At 47.2% G+C, this 15397-nt stretch overlaps 1 long non-coding RNA gene across 1 annotated transcript in view; it reads left to right on the top strand.

Moving 5' to 3' along the window:
* The first annotated feature begins 1012 nt into the window (after positions 1–1012).
* Positions 1013–15397, top strand: part of LOC138990933 (uncharacterized) — a 53955-nt gene continuing 39570 nt past the window's right edge. The window contains exon 1 of the long non-coding RNA XR_011466965.1: positions 1013–1101. This is a non-coding gene — a long non-coding RNA (uncharacterized lncRNA). The remainder of the gene's footprint in view (positions 1102–15397) is intronic.

The following is a 15397-nucleotide window of genomic DNA, read 5'->3' as shown; positions in this document are numbered from 1 at the left end:
GCGGGCCTTCAGTCCACTAGGACTGGGGTCCTTATGAGAACCGAAGGTGGGGGCTCCCCTGGTGGCTCAGTGGTGAAGAAGAGTCCTCCTGCCAACGCAGGGGACACGAGCTTGTCCCCTGATCTGGGAGGACCCCACGTGCTGCTGAGTGACTCAGCCCGTGGGTCGCTGCTGGAGAGAGCCCCCTGCAACAGGAAGACCCAGCATAGCCCCTCCTCCCCCCAAACAAACAAAATTAAGACGAGAACGGGGAGACACAGGGAGGAGAATGCCCTGTGGAGGGTCAAACGCAGGGAAGGCGGCCACTGAAGACAGAGAGTGGGGTAATGCTGCCACACGAAAAAGAGACTAGACGATGTGAAGAACTGACTCATGGCCAAAGACCCTGACGCTGGGAAAGACTGAAGGCAGGAGGAGAAGGGGACGACGGAGGATGAGATGGTTGGATGGCGTCACCGACTCAATGGACGTGGGTTTGGGTGGACTCCAGGAGTTCGTGATGGACAGGGAGGCCTGGCGTGCTGAAGTTCGTGGGGTCACACAGAGTCGGACACGACTGAGACTGAACTGACTGCCACAAACCCGGAATGCCTAGAGCTTCCAAAAGTTGGAAGAGGCAAGGAAGCTTCCGAGGGAGCTCAGTTCTGCTAGGAGCTTCACGCTGGGCGTGTAGCCTCCAGAACTACAAGGGAGCGTATTTCTCTTGTGTGACTCTGCACACTTTGTGGGACTTTGTTACAACAGCCTTTGGAGACTACCACTCCCACCTGGGGGTCCTCCTGGCTCCTGGTGGAGGCTCCTGAGCTGTTGGCAGGAGCCTGGGGTTTCTGATCTACGTTTACAACTGAGCAGACTCCAAGGGGAGAAAATGAAACAAAACAGAGCCAAGCCTGTTCTATTATTCACTACTAGCTAAAAAGATTTTTCCGGGCTAATGGGCAGCTACAGTAAATACAAAAATTCCCGTTCGACAAGACCGTAACCAAGGAGCAAACTCCTGTGCGTTAGCTATTAACAACCGAAGGCAGCAGGACATGCAGATCTGCGGCATTGGGGTCCGTGGCCGGGCACGGTTCTGAATTCCGTCCCCAGCGAGCTCAGGTCAGCCTTCTCACACCCACCTCCTTACCTCCCCAGAGGGGCTCTCTCCGCTGTAGTCACGCTCCCAAGCACTTCTGTCTGGAGAACCCTGCCATCTAGATTTTCAGATTGCCATGGCTGCTCGCTGTTCTGAGGGGAAACCCTGGGGTGGGGTCCCGGCCAGGGTCTGCTCTCTTTGGCTGGACATCTGCTGGATTAGTGGAGTGTCGGTTCTGGATTGGTGCCTGTGGCTTTCCAGTTGTTACATCTCGTAATTCTGAATGGTTTGGATGAGGCTGGGAGCAAAGGAGGACCAAGACCGCGTCTCTTTAGAGCGTCTCAGGATAACGAGAAACAGGTGGTGTCGTGTGTGTGTTCGCTGCTCAGTCGTGTCCGACTCTTTGCGACCCCGTGGACTGTAGCCCGCCAGGCTTCTCTGTCTGTGGGATTTTCCAGGCAAGAATACTGGAGTGGGGTGCCCTTCCCTTCTCCAGAGGATCTTCCTGACCCAGGGATCGAACCCAGATCTCCTGCATGACAGGCAGATTCTTTACCGTTTGAACCGCAGGGAAGTCTAAATCAGGTGGTGTCTAAATCAAAGCTACTAATATGACTATGTGCTATCAGCATATACTGGCAACTCAGTCTCTTGCTGATAAGAAGAAGGGAATATTTCTTCTGCACTTATGATGTGGCCTTCCCTAAAGCGAGGACCCATTGTGTAACAGTCCTGATGCCCTCTTCTCCTAGAGGAGGAATTTTTGTGATCAGTGAGTTTGGGATAAGGCACTGGACGTGCCTAGCTCTGCTTTGCTCTCTCCTTTGCTTTACTAGAAGCACAGGTTTCGCTCTGCTCTGCTTCTCTGTAATGTAGATCTGAAAACTAGGTCATTGTCCGATTTTTCAGAAGACCACTTACAAGGCTGAGTCGTGTTCTGGAGCACCAGGGTTTTTTTCCGTCCTGCAGCTGGTGTTTTCCTCTCCGTCTGCCTTGCTTCTACCTTCTCTCTCTTAACTGGTTCAGAATTTGCAGAGAGGAGAGACGCTAGCTGTTGTGATGCTTCACGACCTCAGAGAGAGCAAGAGGGGAGCTGGCAGGCATGCTTTGCCTGGCCTGTCTCTTCACGGAGTCCCTGAGCTGGGTCAGGACACCGACAGGGTTAGGGGGTGAGGTGGTGGAAACAGTGGGTGTGGCTGGACCTCGGAGGACCAGGGTTCACAGTGGTGAACTCCTGGATGAGATAGCCGGCCCCAGCTCCTCTGCTGAGATGCTCACGAGGGGCTGCCGTGGTGATGTGAGTGCGTGAAGGAGACTGAAGTGTCCTGACATGAAGGAAAAAGGGGGCTTGTCAAGGTCAGCAGAGGGGTGGCTCGTGAATGTGGAGGTCATCGAACGACGGGGGAGGCCCTGAGAGTTTCTGCAGGTCTCCGGTTCCCATAGACGCCTTCCAGGGTCATGGACGTGTCCCCATTCTCTCTCTGACTCCCCCTGCTCTTTCCTCGGGCACAGGAATAGCTGTTTTTGGTTAACGGTCAATAAGTCAAAAGTGAAGTCGCTCAGTCGTGTCCGACTCTTCGGGACCCCATGGACTGTAGCCCACCAGGTTCCTCCATCTATGGAATTTTCCAGGCAAGAGTACTGGAGTGGGTTGCCATTTCCTTCTTCAGGGGAACTTCCTGACCCAGGGATCAAACCCGGGTCTCCCGCACTGCTGGCAGACGCTTTACCGTCTGAGCCACCAGGGAAGCCCCAAGAATACTGGAGTGGATTGCCCTGCCCTCCTCCAGGGGATCTTCCTGACCCAGAGATTGAACCCAGGTCTTCTGCATTACCTGCGGATGCTTTACCCTCTGAGCCAACAGGGAAGCCGAGGCAGTATGTACCAGTATGCAGGTTTGCTTTTTAAAAGCAAACATTTACTCACCAGTACTGTCTCTTTTAACCACGAGGAAATGCTGTTCAGCTTCTGGAGGACCGGCCTTGAGAGTCCTGTAAATGGAGAGCATTTGTAGGCATTTAAGCAAGACGGCGACCTGGTCAGACTAAGCTGTTAAAATGAATTTAAGGGAATTAGACAGGAGACGGGGAGCTACATTTGGCAACTGGTCACAGTGGCCTTAGCTGAGATGATGTTGTCTTATTGACTTACAGATACTCTAATGCCCTTACTGGGACTGGAGATACAATGGAGATCAAGGTAGGGGAGATCTTTGCTCCCAGAGAGAGAGGAAAGGTTAGGGAAAGGGTTGGGAGATGGATTTATCCCTGCTTGCTCATTAATTGGATATGTGGGCTGAAGGAGAGTCAGGCGTGACATCCCGGGTCCTGGTTCGAGTGAACAACGGCATCATTCACTCTAACAAATAATAGACTCCAGGAAGGGTGTGTTGAGTTCCATTTTTTTAAAATATTAATTTATTTATTTGATGTTAGCTGTGGCATGTGGGATCTAGTTCCCTGACCGGGGATCAAACCCAGGCCCCCTGATTTAGGAGTGCAGAGTCCTAGTCACTGGACCACAGGGGAAGCACCAGTGAGATCCACTTTTGATAGAAAGAGCCCAGTACACTGATCCGGGAGACAGGGGAGGGGGGTCTACCATCCTGAAGCTCAGGAGGAAGTTCTTTGCTGGAGACGCAGGCTTCAGAGTTGATGGACATGTTCGGTCATTCAGAATGTGTCTGTTGGGTGTGTGCTGGGCACAGGGTGGGAAGTGAGGATCCAGTGGTAAGGGAACACAGACACGGTGCTCATTCTCAAGGAATTAGAGGGAGAGCCGAGCATTAGTAAAATAGCCACACAAATTACTGAAAATTGCAACTGGAGCAGTAACTCCAACATGGAGGTACTTAACGCTATAAGCCTAAAACTTGGACTCAAGAAGACCAAGGAGCATTTTCCCCAGGAAGAGTTTTTTGTAGGAGGAGAGTGGGCACAGCCCATGCAAAGGCCCTGAGCTCTGAGCAAGCCTCTCGAGGATGAGGAGCTGGAAGGGGCCAGTGCTGGCAGAGGGCAAAGAGGGAGGGTGTGCAAGCTGAGACCGGCAGGCGGGTAGCATTTTGGAACACTTAATGGGTGCTTTCTGTGTGTCAAGCGCCCTTCTAAACACCATTCATGTAATTTAATCCTCCCGACAACCTTATCAGATGCGCTGTTGAAATCTCTGTTTTACATATGCGGAAACTGTGGGACAGAGAAGTTAGGGACTTGCCCAAAGGCTCAGCTAGTAAGCGGCTGAAGTGGGGTTTGAATTCAGATGATCAGGTTTAAAGCCTACACTGCTATCGTCTGGTACCCTAGATTATGTTAAGAATTTTTTTTTTTGGGGGTGTGGGATACCATAAAAGATGGAGAAGGGAATGGCAACCCACTCCAGTACTCTTGCCTGGAGAATTCCATGAACAGAGGAGCCTGGCGGGCTACAGTCCATGGGGTCGCAAAGAGTCAGACATGACTGAGAGACTAACGCACACCATAAAGGAACTTTAACCAAGAAGGTGGCAGGGCTGTATTTGCTTTTTGATAAGATCAGTCTAAATGCAGTTGTAGGGACGTGATCGGAGGAGGGTCTGTAGATGGGGGACATTTGTTGGGGGGATATTGGAGTCATCTAGGAGGGACTCATCGCTTAGACTAGAGTGGGGGTGGCGGAGACACTTAGAGGGAAGTGGCTCTGAGAGCTGCTCAGCTGTCAGTATGTCAGGATTTGGTGAATTGCTGAAGTGCCGTGTGAGGAGGAGAGCGTGTCAGGGCGAACTCTAAGGTCTCTGGTGTACAAAGTAAAGCTTGTAGGTGAAGCTGAAAGAGGTTAGGGTGTGAGCTGTAAAAGCCAAGAGACCCCAGGGTACCACCCTAAGGAAATTAATTTCAACCTTACTGCTCACTGCTTCTGAGCGCCAGTTTCTTCCCATTCACCCAAGTGTTCAGGCAGGTGGTTGGATTGGAATAGTGTGAGCAGGTTCATGAAGAAGGGAGAATCAAGGAAGCCAAGACTTCACTGGAATTAGGATTCCATCTCTCAGCCCACTTACCTGTGGTTGAACGGAGACCATCCGTCCATGAGCCTGGTTTTTGCAGACCTCTTGAGGGTGTTCGTCTCCCCTTTTCATTAATGCCCTCTGACCAGCTTTCTCAAGAGAACTTCTCAACGAGTTGTAACAAAGCTTTGGGATTCCTTATTGCTGGGAAGACTCTTGTCATAAGTTTCATCTGACTTTTTTTCATCCTGACCTCCCCGGAGTTCAGAAGCGTGCCAGGGGGAATCTGTGACTCGTTCTCCCAGGAGCAGACCTAAACTGCAGGTGGTCCCCGAGGGATGCTGGAGAGGTCTTGGGGAGGGTTGTCTGGGAACCGCCGAGGAGCAGGGATTCTCCATCAAATGCCAGGACAGATGGTCTTCACTGACAGTGTCCAAGCACGGTGAGCCTCTCTTCCCAGGTTATGGAGACCCAGAGAGCCAAGATGTACACGGGGCACAGTCAACATAGCCCCCAGGTCTCACGGGAAGTGATGGAGAGTAACAGTGACATCACCGTGTCAACTCTGACTGCGAGCTGTGGCTTCCCCAGCTGTCGTTTGCTCTGATCTTCAGAACACCTCTGGGAAAAAAGCATGCATATTATATTTGCCATAAATATACAACTGGGCTTCCCAGGTGGCTCAGTGGTGAAGAATCCACCAGCCAAGCAGGAGATGTGGGTTCAGTTGCTGGGTTGGGAAGATCCCCTGGAGAAAGGCACGGTGACCCACTGCAGTGTTCTTGCCTGGGAAGTCCCATGCACGGCGGAGCCTGGTGGGCTGCAGTCCCTGGGTAGCAAAGAGAGGGATGTGACTGAGCAACTGAACAGCAATAACAACAAATAAAATACAATAATGGGATTATATCATAATTGCTTGATTCGCTTAACAATATTCCAAATACATCTCTCCACCAAAAAAAGAAAAACAAAACAGAATTCTTCCCACCTACAGAATAGCTCTAATGTCTTTGTAGAAATAACACGTGCTAGTCATAAAAAGATATAAGCAACACAGAAAAGAACCAAGTAGAAAGCAGAACATTATCTAAAACCCTGGCACCACAAGAAATGGGGTTGGTGAGTGTTCCTTTATAAATTTCTTAATGCACTCATGGCCATAGTTCCCAAAAGCAGAATCAAGCAGAATTATACTGTTTAAGCTATTGTGTCATTCACTTTCTCCCTCGTGCCATGGACCCTTCCCCCTATCAATCAATAAGTAATAGTCTACATAACTGTATTTAATCACTGCTTTTTCCTGCTGTGTGTGTGCGTCCTCATTTACTTAACTGGCCCCGGGTTGATGATAAGGTATCTGCAAGTTTTCGCTGTTATAAGTAACTTTGACAGACACCCGTGGATGTGGACCCTGAAGAGCCAAGTCTCGGGAGAACAAGGTGTAGAGAGCCTGGTTTTCACAGGCCAGGAAGGAAGACGTTGGCTCATTCCTTGGGGGCCTTGGCAACTTGGGTTTCCACAATCCCAGGGGACATCTCCACACACAGCAAGGGCCTCGTTAGGCAAATGACTTGTTTGGATAGGAGAGATTCAGTCCCTAGACTGCTGGTCTGGGAGAGACTCTCAGCAGATGAGTGGCTGGATGGCCCATGTCTCCTGCAGGTAAGAGGAGGTTGATTCACGTGGGAGAGACCTGCTGAATCTCCCCAGCAGAAGTGAAACAGGGCTGAGTCCTCTGCCCTTCGAGCTGGGTCCCACCTGCACAAGGCGTCTGATGCCTCTTCCCCAGGAACCCGCTTCGAGCTGCCGGTCCTCTCCCCAGGAGCGCCGCGTCTCCCTCGCTGTGTTGGATTCTGTCATGATGCTAAGCATCAGGGCTCCTCCATGGAGCTCTTGGAAAACAATTCTTCCCACGGCATGTGGGACCTTAGTTCTCTGACCAGCGGTTGAACCCGAGCCCTCTGCATTGCAGTTCAGTTCAGTTTAGTCACTCAGTCGTGTCCAACTCTTTGCAACCCCATGTACCACAGCACGCCAGGCCTCCCTGTCCATTACCAACTCCTGGAGTCCACCCAAACTCATGTCCATTGAGTCGGTGATGCCATCCAACCATCTCATCCTCTGTCATCCCCTTCTCCTCCCACCTTCAGTCTTTCCCAGCATCAGGGTCTTTTCCAATGAGTCAGTTCTTCACATCATGTGGCCAGAGTATTAGAGTTTCAGCTTTAGCATCAGTCCTTCCAATGAATATTCAGGGTTGATTTCCTTTAGGATGGACTTGTTGGATCTCCTTGCAGTCCAAGAGACTCTCATGAGTCTTCTCCAACACCACAGCTCAAAAGCATCAATTCTTCGGTGCTCAACTTTCTTTATAGTCCAACTCTCACATCCATACATGACTACTGGAAAAACCATAGCCTTGACTAGATGGACCTTTGTTGGCAAAGTAATGTCTCTGCTTTTTAATATGGTGTCTAGGTTGGTCATAACTTTCCTTCCAAGGAGTAAGCGTCTTTGAATTTCACGGCTACAGTCACCATGGTGGAGTCTTAACTACTGCACCACCAGGGAAGTCCTGGATAAAGATTCTTGCTTGGGAGGAGGGGACTGCTCTGGCTCTTTGTCGCAGCTCAAGAGCATGGCCTCTGGAACGTGGGCTCTCAAATGTGGGCTTAGTATTTGTGGTACAGGGCCTAGCTGCCCCAAAGCATGTGGGATCCTCCCAGACCGGGGATTGAACTCATGTCTTTTGCATTGGCAGGTGGATTTCTAACCACTGGACCACCTGGAAAGTCCCTGGATACAATTTTTATCCACTCTCATACATGTATATGTATGGCTGAGTCCCATTGCTCTCCACTCAAAGCTATCACAACATTATTAATTGACTATAGTCCCCAAAAAAGGTGAGAATTCATATCCATTCTCTTTCCTCGCTTCAATTATGCTTAGTCACATCACTGGGTTTGGTCCTGGGAGTGTGAATGAAGGTGTTCTGTGCCCTGTCTGAGCACAGATGCATCTGAAGCTACCCCGTGTCCTCCACATCCCCTCCTTCCCTCTGCTGTGACACCAGCCATGTCCAGACATAGGAATTTCTCTTACGTTAGCCCAAGTCTTGGAATGAAAAGTAGTGGGCTCACTACTGACTCATGACAGATGTGAACAAGAGTGAGAAATACACTTTCTGCTGTTGTAAGCCAACGAGACTTGGGCGTTTGTCGGTTAATATGGTAAAGAATCCGCCAGCAATGCGGGAGACCTGGGTTCTATCCCTGGGTAGGGAAGATCCCCTGGAGAAGGCAAAGGCTACCCACTCCAGTATTCTGGCCTGGAGAATCTCATGGACTATAGTCCACGGGGTCGCAAAGAGCTGGACGTGACTGAGCGACTTTCACGTTCACTTCCTGTTACTATGGCAGCCTCCTGTTCATACGGTCATAGCCCTCTCTTGGCCGTGACCCTGCTTCTATCTCCTCTATCCTGTCTCAGATGGCCCGTGCTTCTCAGACTTCTCCTCTCTGTCTCCTCCGAGAAGCCTTTCATTCACACTTATTGAGCCTGCATCTAGTCGATTGACCTAAGGCAATTTTTAAAAACTGTTTTGGCTTTTATTTCAAAACACTTTTTTGTTTGTTTTCTATTTTCAAACTCTGCTCCTACATTTGCATGTAACTTCTAAATAGTCTTATTTGTTTTGGTTTTTGGCTGTGCCAGGTCTTCGTGGCTGCGTGGGCTGCTCTCTAGCTGTGGTTTGAGGGCGTCTCACTGCGGTGCCTTCCCCTGTGGTGGAGCACCGTCTCTGGGCCTGCGGGCTTCAGTAGCTGCCACACGGCTCTGAGCTCGATAGGTGTGGCGCACGGGCTTAGCTGCTCTGTGGCACGTGGGATCTTCCCGGACCAGAGATCGAAACTATGTCTCCTACGTTGGCCGGTGGATTATATACCACTAAGCCTCCAGGGAAGCCCCCTAAAAGCACTTTTTCATTGCGATGTAATTGACCTATAACATTATGTTAGTTTTACGTATACAATATAATGATTTGATATTTACATATGCTGAGAAATGATCACCACAGTAAGTCTCGTTAACATCTGTCACCATACATGGTTACAATTTTCCCTTCTAGTGATGAGAAATTTTAAGATCTACTCTCGGCAACTTTCAGATATGCAATATTATTAACTACAGTCACCATGCTGTGCTGGAGCAGGAAATGGCAGCCCACTCCAGTAGTCTTGCCTGGAGAATCCCATGGACAAAGGAGTCTGGTGGGCTACAGTCCATGGGGTCGCAAAGAGTTGGACACAACTGAGCGACTGACACACACACACACACACACACACCATGCTGTACAGTACATCCCCGTGACTTATTTCTGTCAGTACATCTTTTAAAATATGAGAAGGTTCTAGTTGTTAGTAGCAGGTTCCGCACAACCCCATTCTTTCAAGCCTGATTGACAAGTGATGTGAGCTCTTGCACAGCTGAAACTGTTTCTTTATTATCTATCTCTGCTCACTTTGTGGGCTGAGGTGGGAGCATTAGAACACAGGCTTAATGTCACTGGTGGGAAGAACGGAGGTGAAGTTTTGTTTCCGTGGGAATAGAATAGCATCTCATGGTAGTTTTAAAAAAAAATAAATGAAACTTGAGCTTGGAGACCAACTGTACTCATATAGTCTCTCTATGGGGACTGAGGTCTGCATTTTCCTATGGCAACGTAACTGAGCTCATTGTTCTTGGAAATTCAGACCTCAGAAGAGATGGTTATAAACCAATAAACAACCTCACTGTGCTTTATGAAACTCCTGCCAGTTTTCCTGAACAAATAGTTTGCACCTCTACGCAAACATCTTTCTTGTTAAGACAATAGATCACTGTCTTGGATAAACAGCTTTCTCAACAAACAGCAGTTTACTTATTAAGATTTGTTTTCAGGTCCTTCCTCCCTAGTATGTGTCAATCCTAAACTATTATGTCACAAGCTTTTTCCAGCCTTGATCTGCTCCCTGATTTGGAAAATCCACCTTAAGCCACTTGAAGCCTGACCTCCAGACTCTTTAAATATCGCTGTTCAGTTGCCAAGTCGTGTCCGACTCTTTGAGACCCCGTGTGCTGCAGCGCGCCAGGCCTCCCTGTCCTCCACCACCTCCTGGAGCTTGCTCAGACTTGTGTCCCTTGAGTTGGTGATGCCTCCAACCATCTCATCCTCTGTCCCCCTTTTCCTCCTTTTGAGAACCACTAATGGTGAAAAAAAAAGAAGGAAAGAAAGTGAAGAGGAACTAAAGAGCCTCTTGATGAGGGTGAAAGAAGAGAGTGAAAAAAGTGGCTTAAAACTCAACATTCAAAAAATGAAGATCATGGCATCTGATTCCATCACTTCATGGCAAATAGAAGGGAGAAAAGTGGAAGGAGTGGCAGAATTTCTTTTCTTGGGCTTCAGAGTCACTGCAGACAGTGACCGTAGCCATGAAATTACCTTCCTTGGAAGGAAAGTTATGGCAAACCTAGACAACATATTAAAAACAGAGACATCACTTTACTGACAAAGGTGCATATAGTCAAAGTCGTGGTTTTCCACTAATCATGTATGGATGTGAGAGTTGGACCATAAAGAAGGCTGAGTGTCAAAGAATTGATGCTTTCGAATTATGGTGATGAAGAAGACTCTTGAGTGTCCCTTGGGCAGCAAGGAGATCAAACCAATCAAACCTAAAGGAAATAAAAACTGAATATTCATTGGAAGGACTGATGCTGAAGCTCCAATACTTTGGCCACCTGATGCCAAGAGCTGACTCATTGGAAAAGACCACAGTGCTGGGGAAGAATGAGGGCAGGAGGAGAAGGGGATGACAGAGGTTAAGATGATTAAATAGCATCACTGACTCAATGGATGTGTGTCTGAGCAAACTCCAGGACACGGTGAAGGACAGGGGAGCCCTGTGTACTGTGGTCCGTGGGTCACAAAGAGCCGGATGCAACTTAGTGGCTGAGCAACAACAACACTGAGAACTACTAAGATTCTGTATTCTCTCTTACTACAGTAGGTTTAATAAACTTAGCTTTGGTTGAGGAACAGGTTTTCTGGTCGTCTTTCAAAGGGTTATCAACTGACAATCTGCTCTTTACCCAGGGTTACTTGGGGCCATTTTGGTTCCTGTTTTGGCCATCTGATAACTGGGAAGACAAGCAGAGTTACATTACACATAAGGGAGTTTGCTCCATCAGTTTTATGAGGATATAGGTTCATTGCTCCTGCCAAGAGGGTTCAGATTTCATGTGAATGTCAGGACTGGAAGCAACCTTACATGGATCATGTTCTTTAATTCCTCCTTTTGCACAAGGGCTTCCCTGGTGGCTCAGCTGATAAAGAACCTGTCTGCAATGCGGGAGACCTGGGTTCAATCCCTGGGTTGGGAATATCGCCTGGAGAAGGGAAAGGCTACCCAGATTTGCATGGTCCATGGGGATGCAAAGTGTCGAACACAACTGAGCAACTTTCACTTTCACACTAGAGCTATTGAGGTTCTGGGAAAATAGACCCATCTCTTACTTGGGGGAGAGATTCTCAAGTTGGCTTCTTTAAGCAATGTCACTCCTTCTCTCAGTTCAGTTCAGTCACTCAGTCGTGTCCGACTCTTTGCGACCCCATGAATCGCAGCACACCAGGCCTCCCTGTCCATCACCAACTCTTGGAGTTCACCCAGACTCATGTCCGTTGAGTCAGTGATGCCATCCAGCCATCTCATCCTCTGTCGTCCCCTTCTCCTCCTGCCCCCAATCCCTCCCAGCATCAGAGTCTTTTCCAATGAGTCAACTCTTCCCATGAGGTGGCCAAAGTACTGGAGTTTCAGCTTTAGCATCATTCCTTCCAAAGAAATCCCAGGGCTGATCTCCTTCAGAATGGACTGGTTGGATCTCCTTGCAGTCCAAGGGACTCTCAAGAGTCTTCTCCAACACCACAGTTCAAAAGCATCAATTCTTCGGCGCTCAGTCTTCTTCACAGTCCAACTCTCACATCCATACATGACCACAGGAAAAGCCATAGCCTTGACTAGACGAACCTTTGTTGTCAAAGTAATGTCTCTGCTTTTGAATATGCTATCTAGGTTGGTCATAACTTTCCTTCCAAGGAGTAAGCGTCTTTTAATTTCATGGCTGCAGTCACCATCTGCAGTGATTTTGGAGCCCCCCAAAATAAAGTCTGACACTGTTTCCACTGTTTCCCCATCTATTTCCCATGAAGTGATGGACCAGATGCCATGATCTTCATTTTCTGAATGTTTAAGCTTTTTTCTGAAAGCTTTAAGCCAACTTTTTCACTCTCCACTTTCACTTTCATCAAGAGGCTTTTGAGTTCCTCTTCACTTTCTGCCATAAGGGTGGTGTCATCTGCATATCTGAGGTTATTGATATTTCTCCCGCCAATCTTGATTCCAGCTTGTGCTTCTTCCAGTCCAGCGTTTCTCATGATGTACTCTGCATATAAGGTAAATAAGCAGGGTGATAATATACAGCCTTGACGTACTCCTTTTCCTATTTAGAACCAGTCTGTTGTTCCATGTCCAGTTCTAACTGTTGCTTCCTGACCTGCATATAGGATTCTCAAGAGGCAGGTCAGGTGGTCTGGTATTCCCATCTCTTTCAGAATTTTCCACAGATTATTGTGATCCACACAGTCAAAGGCTTTGGCATAGTCAATAAAGCAGAAATAGATGTTTTTCTGGAACTCTCTTGCTTTTTCTATGATCCGGCAGATGTTGGCAATTTGATCTCTGGTTCCTCTGCCTTTTCTAAAACCAGCTTGAACATCAGGAAGTTCACGGTTCACATATTGCTGAAGCCTGGCTTGGAGAATTTTGAGCATTACTTTACTAGCGTGTGAGATGAGTGCAATTGTGCGGTCGTTTGAGCATTCTTTGGCATTGCCTTTCTTTGGGATTGGAATGAAAACTGACTTTTTCCCGTCCTGTGGCCACTGCTGAGTTTTCCAAATTTGCTGGCATATTGAGTGCAGCACTTTCACAGCATAATCTTTCAGGATTTGAAATAGCTCAACTGGAATTCCATCACCTCCACTAGCTTTGTTCATAGTGATGTTTTCTTTTCTTTTTTTTTTTAAATTTTATTTTATTTTTAAACTTTACAATATTGTATTAGTTTTGCCAAATATCGAAATGAATCTGCCACAGGTATACATGTGTTCCCCATCCTGAACCCTCCTCCCTCCTCCCTCCCCATACCATCCCTCTGGGTTGTCCCAGTGCACCAGCCCCAAGCATCCAGTATCCTGCATGGAACCTGGACTGGTGACTCGTTTCATACATGATATTATACATGTTTCAATGCTATTCTCCCAAATCTTCCCACCCTCTCCCTCTCCCACAGAGTCCATAAGACTGTTCTATACATCAGTGTCTCTTTTGCTGTCTCATACACAGGGTTATCGTTACCATCTTTCTAAATTCCATATATATGCGTTAGTAAACTGTATTGGTGTTTTTCTTTCTGGCTTACTTCACTCTGTATAATAGGCTCCAGTTTCATCCACCTCATTAGAACTGATTCAAATGTATTCTTTTTAGTGGCTGAGTAATACTCCATTGTGTATATGTACCACAGCTTTCTTATCCATTCATCTGCTGGTGGACATCTAGGTTGCTTCCATGTCCTGGCTATTATAAGCAGTGCTGCGATGAACATTGGGGAACACGTGTCTCTTTCCCTTCTGGTTTCCTCAGTGTGTATGCCCAGCAGTGGGATTGCTGGGTCATAAGGCAGTTCTATTTCCAATTTTTTAAGGAATCTCCACACTGTTCTCCATAGTGGCTGTACTAGTTTGCATTCCCACCAACAGTGTAAGAGGGTTCCCTTTTCTCCACATCCTCTCCAGCATTTACTGCTTGTAGACTTTTGGATCGCAGCCATTCTGACTGGTGTGAAATGGTACCTCATAGTGGTTTTGATTTGCATTTCTCTGATAATGAGTGATGTTGAGCATCTTTTCATGTGTTTGTTAGCCATCTGTGTGTCTTCTTTGGAGAAATGTCTATTTAGTTCTTTGGCCCATTTTTTGATTGGGTCATTTATTTTTCTGGAGTTGAGCTGTAGGAGTTGCTTGTATATTTTTGAGATTAGTTGTTTGTCGTAGTGATGCTTTCTAAGGCCCACTTGACTTCACATTCCAGGATGTCTGGCTCTAGGTCAGTGATCACAGCATTGTGATTATCTGGGTCATGAAGATCTTTTTTGTACAGTTCTTCTGTGTATTCTTGCCATCTCTTCTTAATATCTTCTGCTTCTGTTAGGTCCATACCATTTCTGTCCTTTATCGAGCCCATCTTTGCATAAAATGTTCCTTTGGTGTCTCTGATTTTCTTGAAGAGATCTCTAGTTTTTCCCATTCTGTTGTTTTCCTCTATTTCTTTGCATTGATGGCTGAAGAAGGCTTTCTTATCTCTTCTTGCTATTCTTTGGAACTCTGCATTCAGATGTTTATATCTTTCCTTTTCTCCTTTGCCTTTTGCTTCTCTTCTTTTCACAGTTATTTGTAAGGCCTCCCCAGACAGCCATTTTGCTTTTTTGCATTTCTTTTCCAAGGGGATGGTCTTGATCCCTGTCTCCTGTACAATGTCACAAACCTCATTCCATAGTTCATCAGGCACTCTATCTATCAGATCTAGGCCCTTAAATCTATTTCTCACTTCCACTGTATAATCATAAGGGATTTGATTTAGGTCATACCTGAATGGTCTAGTGGTTTTCCCTACTTTCTTCAATTTAAGTCTGAATTTGGCAATAAGGAGTTGATGATCTGAGCCACAGTCAGCTCCTGGTCTTGTTTTTGCTGACTGTATAGAGCTTCTCCATCTTTGGCTGCAAAAAATATAATCAATCTGATTTCGGTGTTGACCATCTGGTGATGTCCATGTGTAGAGTCTTCTCTTGTGTTGTTGGAAGAGGGTGTTTGCTATGACCAGTGCATTTTCTTGGCAAAACTCTGTTAACCTTTGCCCTGCTTCATTCCGTATTCCAAGGCCAAATTTGCCTGTTACTCCAGGTGTTTCTTGACTTCCTACTTTTGCATTCCAGTCCCCTATAATGAAAAGGACATCTTTTTTGGGTGTTAGTTCTAAAAGGTCTTTTAAGTCTTCATAGAACCGTTCAACTTCAGCTTCTTCAGTATTACTGGTTGGGGCATAGACTTGGATTACTGTGATATTGAATGGTTTGCCTTGGAAATGAACAGAGATCATTCTGTCGTTTTTGAGATTGCATCCAAGTACTGCATTTCTGACTCTTGTTGACCATGATGGCTACTCCATTTCTTCTGAGG

This window comes from Bos mutus, chromosome 15 (assembly GCF_027580195.1).
Source record: "Bos mutus isolate GX-2022 chromosome 15, NWIPB_WYAK_1.1, whole genome shotgun sequence".
Classification (NCBI taxonomy): Eukaryota; Metazoa; Chordata; class Mammalia; order Artiodactyla; family Bovidae; genus Bos; species Bos mutus.
This window is presented reverse-complemented; position numbering and strand designations above follow the sequence as displayed.